This window comes from Paramisgurnus dabryanus, chromosome 5 (assembly GCF_030506205.2).
Source record: "Paramisgurnus dabryanus chromosome 5, PD_genome_1.1, whole genome shotgun sequence".
NCBI lineage: Eukaryota > Metazoa > Chordata > Actinopteri > Cypriniformes > Cobitidae > Paramisgurnus > Paramisgurnus dabryanus.
Genome location: NC_133341.1, coordinates 36,184,525 through 36,201,982, shown reverse-complemented (window position 1 = coordinate 36,201,982; position 17,458 = coordinate 36,184,525). Strand labels below are relative to the sequence as shown.

At 39.7% G+C, this 17,458-nt stretch overlaps 1 protein-coding gene and 1 long non-coding RNA gene across 2 annotated transcripts in view; one reads left to right on the top strand and one right to left on the bottom strand.

The window, feature by feature from the left end:
• The window catches only part of LOC135732696 (uncharacterized), a 104,188-nt gene that overhangs the window by 808 nt on the left and 85,922 nt on the right, over positions 1–17,458 (bottom strand). Inside the window, exon 3 of the long non-coding RNA XR_010526797.2 lies at positions 849–1,004. This is a non-coding gene — a long non-coding RNA (uncharacterized lncRNA). The remainder of the gene's footprint in view (positions 1–848; positions 1,005–17,458) is intronic.
• Positions 1–17,458, top strand: part of rtn4r (reticulon 4 receptor) — a 106,792-nt gene that overhangs the window by 21,140 nt on the left and 68,194 nt on the right. The window lies entirely within an intron of this gene.

The window sequence follows — 17,458 nt, the reverse complement described above, 5'->3', positions numbered from 1 at the left end:
TATATATATATATATATATATATATATATATATATATATATATATATATATATTTAAATGGTAAAAATAAACTGAAGTTCATCATGCGGCCTTCATACAAAATTAAATGTAAACTCAGTGTCAAATAAACATGACAACAAGACCTAAAGGCTCACCTTTAATATTAATAAGGTGCACCTGAACATTAGTCAGTGATAAATGCTGTAATGCATGGGTCTTAAACTAATGGATTTCTTCAGTCACAGTTTGACTTTTTTGATATAAAATAGGTCATTAAAATTTGGCTCCCCTTGTGATGTCAGAAGGGGATAATACCGCCCCTTAATCTGCACTATCCAACCACGGTACTGCCATTTAGTGCAGAGATCAACTCATTTGCATTTTAAAGGACACACCCAAAAATGGCAATTTTTTGCTCACACCAGCAAATTGGCGACTTCAACATGCTGTAATAAATTATCTATAGGATATTTTTAGCTAGAACTTTATATATGTACTTTGGGGACACGAAAGATTTATTTTACATTTAAAAAAAGTTTTGTTTTTACATTCGGTTTACCTCGCCGTCCCGGAGGGAGACGCTTATGGTTGCTTAGCTACAAAAGACGCCACGGGAGCGTGATTTAGAAAGAAGCGCTTTGACCCGCGTTTAATGCGCATTTTTAGACGTGAAGTGAACGGCTACAGGACGCTGCATGTAATGTATATCGGTAATGTGATTAGAAACCATATTAGCGTTATTGGAAAATATACCGTAAAATATATTGATATTAAAATATTGTCCAGCCCTATATTAGCATTGTTTACTGTACAGAAATATCTACGTGTGTATATTATCAACCACTTACATTTATATTTATGCATTCACACATTCGACAAACACTTTAATCCCAAAGATTGCAAATACCCGCACGTGTCGGCTCTGGATCATCATACAAAAGTGTCAGATTTTACTTCAGGAGCACTGAATTTACAGTAATCTGTAAACCAAGACTGATGTTTCTCTAAAACAAGAGAGAAATGCAAATGAAAACAACAAAACAATTGGTGACTTCACATAAAAAACAATAAAATTGCTCTTCATTCAGCCGTATTGTTGACTCAGGAATCAATGTTTATTTAAATATAAAACATCTTTAAATATTTCATGACAGAAAATGGCAAAGAGAGACATATTTAACCGAAAAACAGCACAGCTAATTTACAAAGTGCCATTAAGCCAAAGATAAACATGACAAACATCTAGTAAATGGAGCCGTGGCATGTTTTATTTCATTAACGTTCATTCTGAACCCGCACACCCTTTAGACGCTCCTTTATAAATCCTCCTTTAATGAAAAGCACACATGCATACACGTGGCAAAAAAAGGCAAATAATTACTGTGAAAAACATCACCTAGACTTCCAGTAATTAGGAGATTATAGCCACATCGCCACAAAGGGGAACTGCAATTGCTCGGCTTATTCACAAACCTCTAATGGGGTCAAAAACAGCTTGATAAAACCAGGCCTTGGCTTTGTAATCCACTGCGAGCAGAGCAGAAGAGACAGAGGAAGAAACTGATGAGGGTTACAGGCAACAGGAGATCAACATTGACCCATTTACAGTCTTAACACATGTTTCTCGGTTTCTCTTATTGTTGCGTGATTCATCAGTGTATGTTATTCCAGAGAAAACAGACATTTTCATAACCTTTTATTAAAATGTTATAACTAGGCTAAGCAACCTACTGGCTACTGTTAAACTACGATAACACTTTGGCTATAACATAGCTGCATTGTCCTCAGATTGGTACCAAATGAGTAAATATATTAGTACCCCAGAGGTGTGTATTGTACCAAATAGGCCCTACTAGTACCCAAATGGTACATATTGGTACTGTATCAAAGAGTGCATATTATTACATCAAAGGTCCATATTGCTGCCAAAGAGTGCAAATTAGTACCTCAAAATGTCCATATTGGTAAAGAAGAATGCATGTTGTTACCCCATAGGTGCATATTGTTAGCAAAGAGTGCTTATTACAACCTCAAAGTCCATATTGGTAGCAAAGAGTGTATATTGTTACCCCGGAGATGCATATTGGTGCCAAAGAGTGCAAATTAGTACTGTACCTAAAAATGTCCATATTGGTACAGAAGAAAGCATATTGTTATCCCGGAGGTGCATATTGGTAGCACAGATTGCATATTAGTACCTCCAAAGGTCCGTATTAACACAAAAGAGAGTGCATATTGTTAATCCAGAGGTCCATATTGGTACCAAAGAGTGCATACTGTATTGTTACCCCAGAGGTGCATATTGGTACATCAAACGCCCATATTGGTACCAAAGAGTGCAAATTAGTCCCATGAAGGAGCATCCTGGTACCAGAGAGTGTACATTAGTACCTCAAAGGTCCATAATGGTAACAAAGAGTGCAAATTGGTACTCCAGAAGTGCATTTTAGTACCAAAGAGTGCATATTAGTACCCTGGAGGTACATATTGGTACCAAAGAGTGCATATTAGTACCTCAAAGGTCCGTATTGGTACCAAAAAAGTGCATATTTGTACTGTACACCAGAAGTGCATTTTAGTACCAAAGAGCGCATATTAGTACCCTGGAGGTACATTCTTACTTATTCATTTAGCTGACGCTTTTATCCAAAGCGACTTACAATTGTTATATATGTCAGAGGTCGCACGCCTCTGGAGCAACTATGGGTTAAGTGTCTTGCTCAGGGACACAATGGTGTGTCACGGTGGATTCGAACCCGGGTCTCTCACACCAAAGGCGAGTGCCTTATCCACTGTGCCATCACCACCCCACATATTGGTACCAAAGAGTGCATATTAGTACCTCAAAGGTCTGTATTGGTACCAAAAGAGTGCATATTGGTACTGTACCCCAGAAGTGCATTTTAGTACCAAAGAGTGCATATTAGTACCTCAAAGGTCTTTATTGGTACCAAAGAACGCATATTAGTACCCTGGAGGTTGGTATTGGCACCAAAGAGTGCATATTAGTACCTCAAAATGTCCATATTGGTACCAAAGAGCGCAAATAAGTACCCTGGAGGTATATAATGGTACCAAAGAGTGCAAATTAGTACCTCTAAGGTCCATATTGGTACCAAAAGAGTGCATATTGGTAATGTACCCCAGAAGTGCATTTTTGTACCAAAGAGCGCATATTAGTACCCTGGAGGTACATATTAGTACCAAAGAGTGCATATTAGTACCTCAAAGGTCCGTATTGGTACCAAAAGAGTGCATATTGGTACTGTACCCCAGAAGTGCATTTTAGTACCAAAGAGCGCATATTAGTACCCTGGAGGAACATATTGGTTCCAAAGAGTGCATATTAGTACCTCAAAGGTCTATATTGGTACCAAAAGAGTGCATATTGGTACTGTACCCCAGAAGTGCATTTTAGTACCAAAGAGTGCATATTAGTACCTCAAAGGTCTTTATTGGTACCAAAGAACTTATATTAGTACCCTGGAGATTCGTATTGGCACCAAAGAGTGCATATTAGTATCTCAAAAGGTCCATATTGGTACCAAAGAGCGCATATTACTACATTGGAGGTACAAATTGGTACCAAAAAGTGCATATTAGTACCTCGAAGGTCCGTATTTGTACCAAAAGAGTGAATATTGGTACCTCCAAAAGTGCATTTTAGTACTAAAAAGTGCATATTAGTACCTCAAATGTGCATATTGGTACCAAAGAGTGCAAATTGTACCCCAGAAGTGCATTTTAGTACCAAAGAGCGCATATTAGTACTCTGGAGGTACATATTGGTACCAAAGAGTGCATATTAGTACGTCAAAGGTCCGTATTGTTACTCAAAGAGTGCATATTGGTACTGTACCCCAGAAGTGCATTTTAGTACCAAAGAGTGCATATTAGTACCTCAAAAGGTCCATATTGGTACCAAAGAACGCATATTAGTACCCTGGAGGTTCGTATTGGCACCAAAGAGTGCATATTAGTACCTCAAAAGGTCCATATTGGTACCAAAGAGCGCATATTATTACATTGGAGGTACAAATTGGTACCAAAAAGTGCATATTAGTACCTCGAAGGTCCGTATTGGTACCAAAAGAGTGAATATTGGTACCTCCAAAAGTGCATTTTAGTACTAAAAAGTGCATATTAGTACCTCAAAGGTCCATATTGGTACCAAAGAGGGCATAATGGTACCCCAGATGTGCATATTGGTACCAAAGAGGGCATAATGGTACCCCAGATGTGCATATTGGTACCAAAGAGGGCATAATGGTACCCCAGATGTGCATATTGGTACCAAAGAGCGCATATTAGTACCTGGGAAGTACATATTTGTACCAAAGAGAGCATTTTGGTAGCCCATGTGTGCATATTGGTACCAAAGAGCGCATATTAGTACCTGGGAAGTACATATTTGTACCAAAGAGTGCATTTTGGTAGCCCATGTGTGCATATTGGTACCAAAGAGTGCATATAAGTACATCAGAGGTACATTTTGGCACCAAAAAGTGCCTATTGGTACCCCATAGGTGCATATTGGTACCAAAGAGAGCATATTGGTACCCCTGAGGGGCATATTGGTACCAAAGAGTGCATATAAGTACCCCCGAGATACATATTGGTACCAAATGTATACATATCTGTACCTAAATGGTACATATTAGCATCTTTAAAAGGGTACTGCCTCTGTGACAGCTTGGGACCATTTCTAACCATTTTGCAAGCTAATCTACACGATCAAAACTAACATTAACAATTAAGGTTATAACATTAATATTGATTAATGAAAAAATTAACATTACTACTGGGATACGTCAAGTTCTCTTTTGTTAAGCAAGTTTTGTCAGAGTTTTAATCCACTGAAAACTCGCATTCTGATAAGAATGAGACATCCACAGACATTTCCCGGGGGTCTCAGGGGTATGTGAGTGTATCCAGGATGGTACATGCAGATTATTGTTGTACAGATATCAGAACATGGCAAATTAAATGTGACCGCCGTCTCTCTGGAGAAACGTCTATGATAATGTTATCTCCGATCGCTCGCGTCTCTCTGGGGAAGGGAGTAGAGGCAAAAGATCCCAGCAGGGCATGATATGGATCTCTCTTTGAAAACTTGGCATTCGTACACCACTATAGATTTCCAAACAGCAGGTGAAATTGTTTGTACGCACGTCACAAAATGAAGCTACGGGTCCAATCGCAGGCGAGTACCCTGGCAGTCGGTTGTAATGTTAGTTTTAGAATGTGCATTTGTTTGTATGTTGACGACTCGTCCTCTAAATTGACTGTGACAAAACATGTTCGTTTCATTTTTCATTTAATTGTTTTTTCAGGTTCCCTGGAAAACCAATTATTTCGCTAATCAAAACGGGACAAGAGGAGACATGCCCACTGCAAACATCTTATTTTTGGTGTGCGAACACTCTGCCATTGTTATTGAATCCAAAATGATTTTAAGAATGAATTCATTTCATTCTCATAATATCCAACAGTGCATCTGTTAACTTACTAATGAAACAGACTTGCTTATCCATCAAGCACTGATCTGATTGTAGGGGTGCGCGGGGCAAAAACTAACGCAGGGTTAGTTGTAACATAGACGGTTTAGATTGTTGCACAAGGTTCAGCGTTTTGGTTTTCCAGGATTTTCCTGCCAAAAGACAATCTCCCGCAAATTATTGTTAATGTATAATGTTTTTCCAGAGAGTTATTGATGAACGAGTGTTTTGGTGGCATGCAAGTAAATTTTTTCATCATGTCTTTTTTTTCGGTTTTTAAGTTGGGTGTGTAAGATACCAAATCCAATGTTATGTCATCTTAATCAGTGTCTTGTTGACTAAAACAAAGCATAATTTTGAAATAATTCTGCAACTCTTAGCAACTTTTCTGGTGGGCATGAAAATATTTCAAAATCAGCACTTACTATATGAAAACTGCTAACGTTAGCATATTCTTTGCTGTTGTTTTAAAAAGTCTACACACAAATGATTGCTGGCTGCCAACAAAATAAATGTGCCTGTCTTATCCAAAATCGTGTGTCAAATTTATTTTCGTTCATATATTTAATATTGTTTGAATAAGGTCACGTCAAAGATTGAAATCATAACGAAATGAATGGCTAAAATCAGATTTTGATGCTCATTATCTCAGAATTACATTTTTGAAACTGTAGTATGGTTATTATAGACTGGGTCAAGTATAAAAAAATGTTTTGTCATAATTGTGCTGCTTTTTCTCACATATTTAGACATTTGTATCCATTTATAATTGAACTATTGTTAGAAAAGGGCTGGATGAATGAATACAGTGTGGATAGCTGTCTATTATAGACAGATATATAAACAATATCCAATTCAAGTACATAGACAAAATAGTATTGAAATATTTACCTGCAAACTTAATTTTTAGCAAGTGCAGTGTTTCCGCTATATACATTCAACCGTGGCGGCCCGCCACGCCTAAAACATCCCCGCCACGCCTGCGGTTGTGGATAGAAGGGATACAGCAAACGAAATCTCGCCGGATGAGGACTGTTTAATCCTAATCCTTCACCCAAACCCACCTCTAAACAAAACATTTCACAGGATTGTAGGATGTGTGTGTATCTCATGTAGCCAGAGCCGCTGTTTTCATCCTAAAAATCCTAACTCCAAATCTAATCCTAAACTTTTTGGCATTTTCTGTATCCCTTCTAGACAAAACCCGCGGCGGAAGCTCGCAAAATAAATAAAGCTTTACCGAAATGTCCGCCCAGCAAGAAAGAAAAAAATTCCTTTCTGGATTCGCGTTGTTCACTCATTTATAAATAAATCTCCTAAAATATCATATTTCCCCCATGGGTTTAGTTTCATGCACAAATAGATTTAAATCAACTGATGATTATTAGGCTACGTCTCTGTTTTGAGAAATAATAATAAAATAAATAAGTCTACATGAAATATTTTATAATTATCAGATTGACAAAATGAATAAAAAAAGTATTTGAGTTTCTGTTCTTTTTTTGTGACGGCTGTTAAACCAAAGCAGCAGAAATCACGTCGTGTTTTTAATGATTTTAAATAAGCACAAGGTTTTCTCCTTATTGTGAGTTTACATAAATAAAAATACACAATTTACAGGTTCGAATTTTATTTTACTTTTATCTGTCTGGCAATAAATTAAGGGTAATTTAAGTTGCAAGGTCATCACGCGTATGCTGTTCACAGGCGCATATACACGGACCCAGCGCGGGGCTGCGAGAAATGACGATTAAACTTTCGATTTAACATATTACGAGTTTTTTGGACATTCATTTGTAATCACTGTACTCATATTATCAACTTATCTGGCCATTAGTTATTCAGAATATAGGCTATAAGCGCAGCGCGCTGCTGACCGCTCAGCTGTCAGTCAATCTTCTGTGCTTTAGATCGACACTCACAAAGTTTCACATTAAATGATAAGATGTTTGTCCAAAAACAAAAGGCTAAATACTGAATACATCTCATATAGGACTGCAAGACATTAGTCGAATCTGTTTGGAAGGAAACTTATTCCCGTGGAAGAGAAGGACGTTGGTAATAAAAACTGGAGGCAGACGGTGAGACTGTTTCATCTGTTTTCAGATAGGAGGGTCGGGGTACCCGCGGGTAAAACGCATAATATTTGAGGTAACGAGAGTAATAATATTAACGTATTATATGCGTTGTAGATCCAGGTCGGGACTCAATATGCGAGCGTAAACTGCGGGTCTAACATCCAAGAACAGAATTCGACTCGATTCCGACAGGTAACAGTTTTTAAATGTCCCGTGCTTATTTGTGTTTAAGATCTGTCTGCGAAGAGCATAAAGGTTTCTATAACTGCGCGATTTGCGGTGTGACCGGGTCGGGCTCTTTATGTCAAACAGCCCGGGTGTGGAATAAATTGCTGCTGATGTCAGGTCAGGTGTTCTGTCAATCACAGCGGTGCGGATTATCAGACAGTACTGTGAGTGACTTTGCAACAGCTCTGTAACGCTAAACCCGAGCACGAACTTGCACACTACATTAAAACTACAATGAAAGATCCGTATGAAGCTATAAAACTTAAGTATTTTTTGAGAAAATACAGCTTAGATCAAACATAGAAAAGCAATATGCTATAAATATAAGGAAAAGTAAATGACAGCATGAAAATGATAAAAAACACATGTTAGTTTACTGTAGCCTATTTTCTACATAAAAAAAAAATAATGTACATTTATAATCATCATGGGCGCCCCCTGCCGCCACAGCTGGAAAAAATCCTAGAGGAAACACTGAAGTGTTACAACTAACCCCTGCCTGTTACAATGAACCCCACCTATGGGGTAAAGTCTGCACTTCTGTCACGTTTGGTGTAATTTTCCAAGAATGGTAAGTACTAGAAACAAACTTCAAATGTTCATTTGTAGCAGAGATGTGTGTGTGTTGCTTGTGTAAAAATATAATGTATCAAACTCAAATATTTTTTGAATGATTGAGCCAAAACCAAAAAGCGTTGTGCCCCGCTCTCCCCTACTGTACATTACATATTACCAGCAGGGGTCACTGACCTGGAAACAGTATGCTTGAACAAACACGACGGCATGCAACTGCGGTCACAATCAAAGTGACATTATCAAATATTCATACAATATACAAATAAAAGTGCTATAGGTTGCCATAAAACATTATTGGTTTCCAAAATCAAAAGCTACCTACAGTACATTACAAGGCATAGCTTTTATCAGTATCTCCGTTCCCTGGGGAACCTTGGGAACATGACCTCTAGCGCTACTAATGCAATGCCCTACCAATTGAGCTACAGGAACACTATGATTCAGAAGAACACCTGGCCTACCTCTTGCAGTACATACAGCCACAATTACACCTATCTTCATCCCTGGAGACCTATATGAGAGAGAGAGAGAGAGAGAGAGAGAGAGAGAGAGAGAGAGAAATAATGTATATGCAAACAAGAACTCCTACGTGCTCAGATTTTCTGAAACATTTCCTTTCTTCTTTGCAGTCTTTATATCTTTATATGGGTCTTGTTTCTTGGCCCTTTCCAGTGCCATATATAATGAATACAATGAATCTGCATAGATGGATGGATAGATCATATAAATGAATGCAATAGTCTTATGCATGACACACAATATTTTGTTATATCCACCTAATCTTCTGTATTTCGCCAAATTAATCGTTATATCTTGTTATTATCCAAGCGTTCGATTTAAATTGTTATCAATTTAGCAGCAGATCAACGCTTCCTTCATGACTAATTAAAGCAATTAGAGAAAGCTTGAACTAATGCATTTAATACAGAGAGCAGCACCAAAGCGTCTCATTTCACTCCCAGGTCAAGAGCGCGGTAATTAACTGCAGATTACACCCTCAGTCAAGTGTGTGCTTCACAGGAACTGTATGCATGTGTGTGTGTGTGTCATGACAGGGAATGTGTCAGTGTGTATTTGTGAACATGCATCAAACTTTAATGGTGGCAGGGAGCCTCAACAAACCCAGCTATTGGGTTGAATTATCCCAGAAAATGTTTATATTTTACCCAACAATGGGTTAAAACAACTCAGCTATTTGGATTATAACAACCAGTGATGCGTGGGTCAATGCATAAACAACCTGCACCCGACCGACGTTTTCAACTAACCCGCCCACAACTTGGACCGCAAAAAATAAAAAATAAATAGTGTACCCAACACGCTCCCTGGCCCGCATTTTTTAAAAGTAGTAATTGTTTAAAATAGTTAACTGGCATCTTTATTTCAAATGACCTGACCGACCGCAACCAGAATATTATAAAAAATATTTTTGGATGACTCGTAACCGTGGGTGACCGCAGGCACCTGCTCATTTCCAACCTGATCTCACGAATTTCCGTGGCATAGTCACGGAATTTTGTGCTCATTTTTCCGTGGCATTCTCACGGATCTCTGCATTTTTCCGTGGCCCTGCTACGGACTGTCTTTTTCCGTGGCATTCTCACGGATTGGTTACTCAACTGTTTTGTCCTATTTTCTTACCATTTTCGCTTCGGTTTAGGGTTAGATTTACATGAAATGACATCCCTACCCAAACCCAACTCTTACCCCAACGCCAGGCGACAATTGTTTAAAGTTTAGAAAATATAAAAAAAATAAATCAGAAAAAATAGTATAAACCAATAGTTAAAGTGACATACTAACGCAAACACCAAATCTAACCCTAAACCGAAGCGAAAATGGTTTGAAAATAGGAAAAAGCAGTTGAGTAACCAATCCGTGAGAATGCCACAGAAAAAGACAGTCCGTAGCAGGGCCACGGAAAAATGCGGAGATCCGTGAGAATGCCACGGAAAAATGAGCACAAAATTCCGTGACTATCCCACGGAACTTTGTGAGATCATGTTGCAACCGAAAAATGCGGAGATCCGTGAGAATGCCACGGAAAAATGAGCACAAAATTCCGTGACTATCCCACGGAACTTTGTGAGATCATGTTGCTCATTTCGGAATAATCTGTGCATTTTCGCTCCTTTTTGAGTGATTAGATTTATAAAAGATCCAGATTATTTACTCACCCCCAAGTCATCCAAGATGTTGATGTCTTTCTTTGTGCAGTTGAAAAGAAATATTTTTTTTTAAGGAAAACATTTCAGGATTTTTCTCCTTAGTGGACCTCAACAGTTTCAATCCAGCTTCAAAGGGCTCTAAATGACCCCAACCAAGGAATAAGGGTCTTATCTAGTGAAACGATTGTAATTTCGCCAAAAATAAGTACTTTTTAACCAAAACTTTTTGTCTTTCACTAGCCTTGTGATGCGCCAGCGTGACCTTACATATTACATTATCTTGTCAAAAGGTCACACATTACTAGCGCTGTGGTGGCAGTATTTAACCACTGCGATGGTAAGGCACCAATTCACTGCAGTGGTGCGGTGGTTACAGAATGTGTGGGGGGTATGTGCACGTGCACATTGATGCATATAGGTTTACATATATTTTGAAATATATTTATGTAAACAAGGATCAAATATATGCACCGGTTTCTTTTTCCAGGTGCTCATAACAATGTCAAGAAATGTTTAGGTTACTTAGCAACAGCCGGTGCTCTGGAGGGCTCAAATGCTTTAAAGAGGAGGAAAGCGGCACGGCCAGCAATTGAGCATGTGCTTGGCCATTTCGGTGGATGCTCGAGCCAAGCCCCAGAGCACCCACGGGATCGGCGACTATGTGCGTGTTTATTGTAGCACTTCCATCCGAAACAAGAAGTGAGGAACCTTTTTGAGATTATTATGTTTCCAGCCACGCTAACCATGAGTGACCAAGAGAGAATATCTTGCCTCATTGTTCCGCCCCCAAGCCAGCGCGTCAATGAATAAGCAGCTTGGTAAGTTAACCCACAAACGAAGAAGAAACAGCAACTTGTTGTGTATGATTTGAGAAGACCAGCAATGATTGAAGTAATAAACAGCGACTTTTGTTGCAGTTTGAGTTAAATCACTCCTCAACTTGGCCCATCTTTGTTTTCACCCTCGCAAATGGAAATACCTATGACGCAGTTTTTTACCTAACGTGAGGGGTTCTGGTGGACCAATCACAGCGCTTACGGTCCATGCAGAACTGACGCGCTGTTAAAAATTTTGCAAGGTGCACACATGCTACGGATAACATACGGTTTACGACTATAAATTGGGCTAAAGTCTGCTTACTCTGAGTCTGCTGGCTGTTCACACAAATCTCACTGTTTGTGACGTGCACACAACCGCAGGCCGCACTTCACCACTGCTGGTCGCACTTCACCAGCTGTCATAGCCCTACACGTCACATATGTGAAACGCACACTTGCAGACCATTTTAAACAATAAACGGACAGAAAGACATTAAATATTATCATTTTACATAAAACAACGTCTGAAGGCTCCTCCTTTGGCACACATGTAAACATTTGGCGTGGTAGTTTTGCATACCTCATGCGTGACCTTTCGATGTGATTACGCAATATGTACGGTCACGCTGGCGCATTGCAAGGTTATAAGACGAGAAGTTGTGGTTAAAACAGTTTTTTTTTTTCGTTTCACTAGATTAAGACCCTTATTGAACTGCATTGAAACTGTAAACTGTTAAGGTCCACTAAAGTCCACTATACTGTATGGAAAAAACCTGGAAGGTTTTCCTCAAAAAACTTAATTTCTTCTTCAACTGAACAAAGAAAGACATAAACATCTTGGATGACATGGGGGAAAATAAATGATCAATTTTTTATTATGAAAGTGGAATAATGCTTGAATTCATGTATGCAATTCTGTACATGCTGTACAAACCACATTATCATTGAATTTTAATTTCAAGTTTTAAAAAAGTCCAATATCAAAATCCTTCATCATTACCATAATTAAAAAAATGGCTCATACTGTGAAATAAGACTTTGTTCTGACTGCCCACCCTTAAATGTCAGTTTAAAATACTTAGGGAATTCCAATTATATCCGCTCTGAAGTCGAGTGATAATGAATGTGTAAACTCCAGGGAAAGGACAATTTTAAATGAGACGTAGTGGCTTTGCAGTCAAGATTTCATCTGGGTGTCACTCGCTGATATTTGGGGTCAAGCTGTTTATCAGCAGAAAGTGACGTAGAGCCACAATAATAATGACTGGAATTCACAAGTAGATCTGATAAGACAAGATTAGTAAATCTAGACAGCACACGGTTCCAAATAAGTACTACACAGTATACATAATGTAGGGCCCTATAAAATCCGTTTTATTTTTTCCCAAATTCCGTTTTATTTTTTCCCAAATTCCGTTTTCTCCGTTTTAATTTTTGCCAATTATATTTTTTACCCTTTACTGTTATTTTAGTCATAAAAAGAGTGTGCCTTTAATGTTAATGATTAAAATGTAAATGATTTTGGGAAAAACTGGATAACAGGATAACTTAATTACTAAAAGAAGCATTTACACACGCACATACACACACACACACGCGCGTGCGCGCACACAACTCAATTCAATGCATTGTTTAGTGTTGTTGCAGGAGGCTACAACAAGGTGTCAAAGCAGTGGTGCCTTCAGAAGTGCCTTAAACACATCAATCCAGCGGATTCCAATCCAGCATATTTTATACACAATCGCTTGAAATGCATATAACTTTACAAACATACACAGGATAGTGATCTGACTTAGGACAGCATGGGCGCGCAGCTCTTTGCACGTGCGAGCGAAAGAGAGACAGAGAGCGGCGCCATGATGCAGATGATTATATTTTAAATGCGAGGGATAGTTAGTTTGCCTCAGCTCGCTTGAAATGCATAAAACTGAACAAATACATGAGGATTTGTGTTCACACTTCAGACAGATGCGTGAGCGCGTGCACGTGTGAGAGGTGCAGTGAGACAGATGTGGATGAGAGAGTGCATGTATCTTTGCGCTCACCGTGAACAGAATGCTGACAAAACTTACAAAATAACAGTTCTCCGGTCACATAAAAGTCATGTGAGACCTGCTCGGAACTAAGTGCTTAGTGTCGAATTTCTTAATTTTTTCGCTGACGAAAGCAGAGTCGTGGAGAGCCGCTTCCACAAGGTTTCAGTGTTTTGGAGGGGGTCTGAAACGACGTGAGGGGGCATGTTGCCCAGATTTACTTCCCCCGGTCTGCATTTCCCCAGACATACATTCGTCTCCCACACAAAAACATAATTTTATTCAAAATATGTAAAATTCCGCGAAATTCCGCGTTAATACTAGATTCTGTGTTAATTAGCCAATTCCGCGATTCCGTGATCGCGGAAATTATAGGGCCCTAATAATGCATACGCAAAGTAGATACTTTTTGTACTGTGGTAAAAAGTTTGCGCATACAGGTAGTGAAGGTGAAGAAGTAAGCAAATGTGTGTGAGATGGAGAAATGAGGGAGGAAAAGAAGTGCATGTTGGGGAGTCGATCAAAGCTTTAAAAATCTCAATATTAATGCTGCAAAAGCCCTGTGTCTTGTTAAAGAATGATGTGTGTTAGCATTGCCGCCCCATTTGCTGGGAAACCTCAGAGACCTGCAGGGTTTATTTCCCATCGCCCTTTTACCTTGAGTCCGCCTCAGTTATCTCATGACCATTAAGAAGCAATGGGTCTTAAGACGGTAAACCATCAAAATAGCACACCGACCCGGAAGGACGGGCAAAATCCGAATCAAAGCGGTCAGGTGGAAACAGCGAGAACAGGTAACTCAGCACGGGGGTAAATAAATAATACCCATATGATTGATAGAGAGAAAGAGAGCAGGCATTCACGTGTACAGCTGAAGCTGACGGGGCAAGAACGTCTTATCCACTGTTCCGCTCGGAGGGAGAAAGCCAGCGATTCGACGGCCAATTCAAGTCATCTTCAAAGAGATATTAACATAACGCTGGATCCCTTTTATCTTATGTCTGATTTCAGAGATGCCAGCTGAAATTAAAACACAGCAAGATTGAAACAAGACTAAAAATAAATGCAAAGAAAACAGGTCGAAGACAGGCAGAAAGCGTCATTAATGATGCCTGACAATAATGCGACCCTGCCGCAGCTGCAGGTGGCAACGAGCTGGACTCAGACAAAGAAGCCATATTATAATCATTAAGAGTTCAGAGAGCAGTGACAGATGTAGTGTAGAGTACTGTATGTCTAACTTAAGAAAAATGTGTATGCGCCAAGAGCGAGTGAGAAATAATCACCATCTGACCGGTGAGTTATTGAGCATTAATGCACACCCAAGGTGACAATGCTGTTAAACCGTAGGTGTGTATTCATTTTCAATATTTAAATGGTCTATCTATCTATCTATCTATCTATCTATCTATCTATCTATCTATCTATCTATCTATCTATCTATCTATCTATCTGTCTATCTATCTGTCTATCTATCTGTCTATCTATCTGTCTATCTATCTATCTATCCATCTATCTATCCATCTATCCATCTATCCATTTGGCCGCATACCTATCCATCCATCCATCTATCTATCTATCTATCTATCCACCCACCTACCCATCCATGTATCCACCTAGCTATCCATCTATCATCTATCCGCATACCAATCTATCAATCCATTTATTCAACCACCAACCCACCCATCTATCCACCTACCTATCCATCCATTTATCCATTTGGCCGCATACCTATCCATCCATCCATCCACCCACCTACCTATCCATCTATCCACCTAGTTATCCATCTATCTATCCACCTACCTATCCACCCATTTATCCATTTGGCCGCATACCCATCCATCCATCCACCTACCTATCTATTCATCCACCTAGCTATCCATCTAGCTATCCGTCCATCCATCCATCCATCCATCTATTCATCCACCCACCAACCCATCCATGTATCCACCTAGCTGTCATCTGTCCGCATACCAATCTATCAATCAATTTATCCAACCACCAACCCACCCATCTATCCACCTACCTATCCATCCATTTATCCATTTGGCAGCATACCTATCCATCCATCCATCCACCTACCTATCTATTCATCTATCCATCCACCCACCTACCTATCCATCTATCCACCTAGCTATCCATCTATCTATCCACCTACCTATCAACCCATTTATCCATTTGGCCGCATACCTATCCATCCATCCATCCATCCACCTATCTATTCATCAACCTAGCTATCCATCTATCCATCCATTCATCCATCTATCTATTCATCCACCCACCTACCCATCCATGTATCCACCTAGCTATCCATCTATCATCTATCCGCATACCGATCTATCAATCCATTTATCCAACCACCAACCCACCCATTTATCCACCTACCTATCCATCCATTTATCCATTTGGCCGCATACCTATCCATCCATCCATCCATCCATCCATCCATCCACCCACCCACCTACCTATCCATCTATCCACCTAGTTATCCATCTATCTATCCACCTACCTACCTATCCACCCATTTATCCATTTGGCCGCATACCTATCCATCCATCCATCCACCTACCTACCTATCTATCTATTCATCCACCTAGCTATCCATCTAGCTATCCATCTATCCATCCATTCATCCATCTATCTATTCATCCACCCACCAACCCATTCCATGTATCCACCTAGCTGTCATCTATCCGCATACCAATCTATCAATCAATTTATCCAACCACCAACCCACCCATCTATACACCTACCTATCCATCCATTTATCCATTTGGCAGCATACCTATCCATCCATCCATCCACCTACCTATCTATTCATCTATCCATCCACCCACCTACCTATCCAACTATCCACCTAGCTATCCATCTATCTATCCACCTACCTATCAACCCATTTATCCATTTGGCCGCATACCTATCCATCCATCCATCCATCCATCCATCTATCCACCTACCTATCTATTCATCCACCTAGCTATCCATCTATCCATCCATTCATCCATCTATCTATCTATTCATCCACCCACCTACCCATCCATGTATCCATCTAGCTATCCATCTATCATCTATCCGCATACCGATCTATCAATCCATTTATCCAACCACCAACCCACCCATCTATCCACTTACCTATCCATCCATTTGGCAGCATACCTATCTATCCATCCATCCATCCATCCATCCATCCATCCATCCATCCATCCATCCATCCATCCACCTACCTATCTATTAATCTATCCATCCACCCACCTACCTATCCATCTATCCACTTAGCTATCCATCTATCTATCCACCTACCTATCAACCCATTTATCAATTTGGCCACGTACCTATTCCATCCATCCATCCATCTATCCACCTACCTATCTGTCTATCTATCCACCTACCCATCTATCTGTCTATCTATCTATTGTATATATCCATCCAAATACCAATCTATCTGCTTAGCTATCCATCCATCCACCTACCTATCCATCTATCTACCTGCCTATCTTCCTACCTATCCATCCATTATCCCTCCATTTATCCACCCACCCATCCATCTATCCACCCACCCATCCATCTATCCACCTACCTATCCACCCACCCATTCATCTATCCACCTACTGTACCTATCCATCCATCCATCCATCCATCCATCCATCCATACCTATTTATTAATTTATCCATCCACCCACCTACCTATCCATCTATCCACCTAGCTATCAATCTATATATCCACCTTCCCATCTACCTGCCTATCTATCCACTGTATATATCCATCCGCATACCAATCTATCTGCCTAACTATCCATCCATCCACCTACCTATCCATGTATCTACATACTTATCCATCCATTTATCCGCATAACCATCCATCCATCTATTCACCTACCTATCCATCCATCCAGCTACCTACCCATCAATCAATCCATCCATCCATCCATCCATCCATCCATCTATCTACCCATCTGCCTATCTATCTACTGTATATATCCATCTGCATACCAATCTATCAGCCTAGCTATCCATCCATCCATCCATCCATCCATCCATCCACCTACCTATCCATCGATC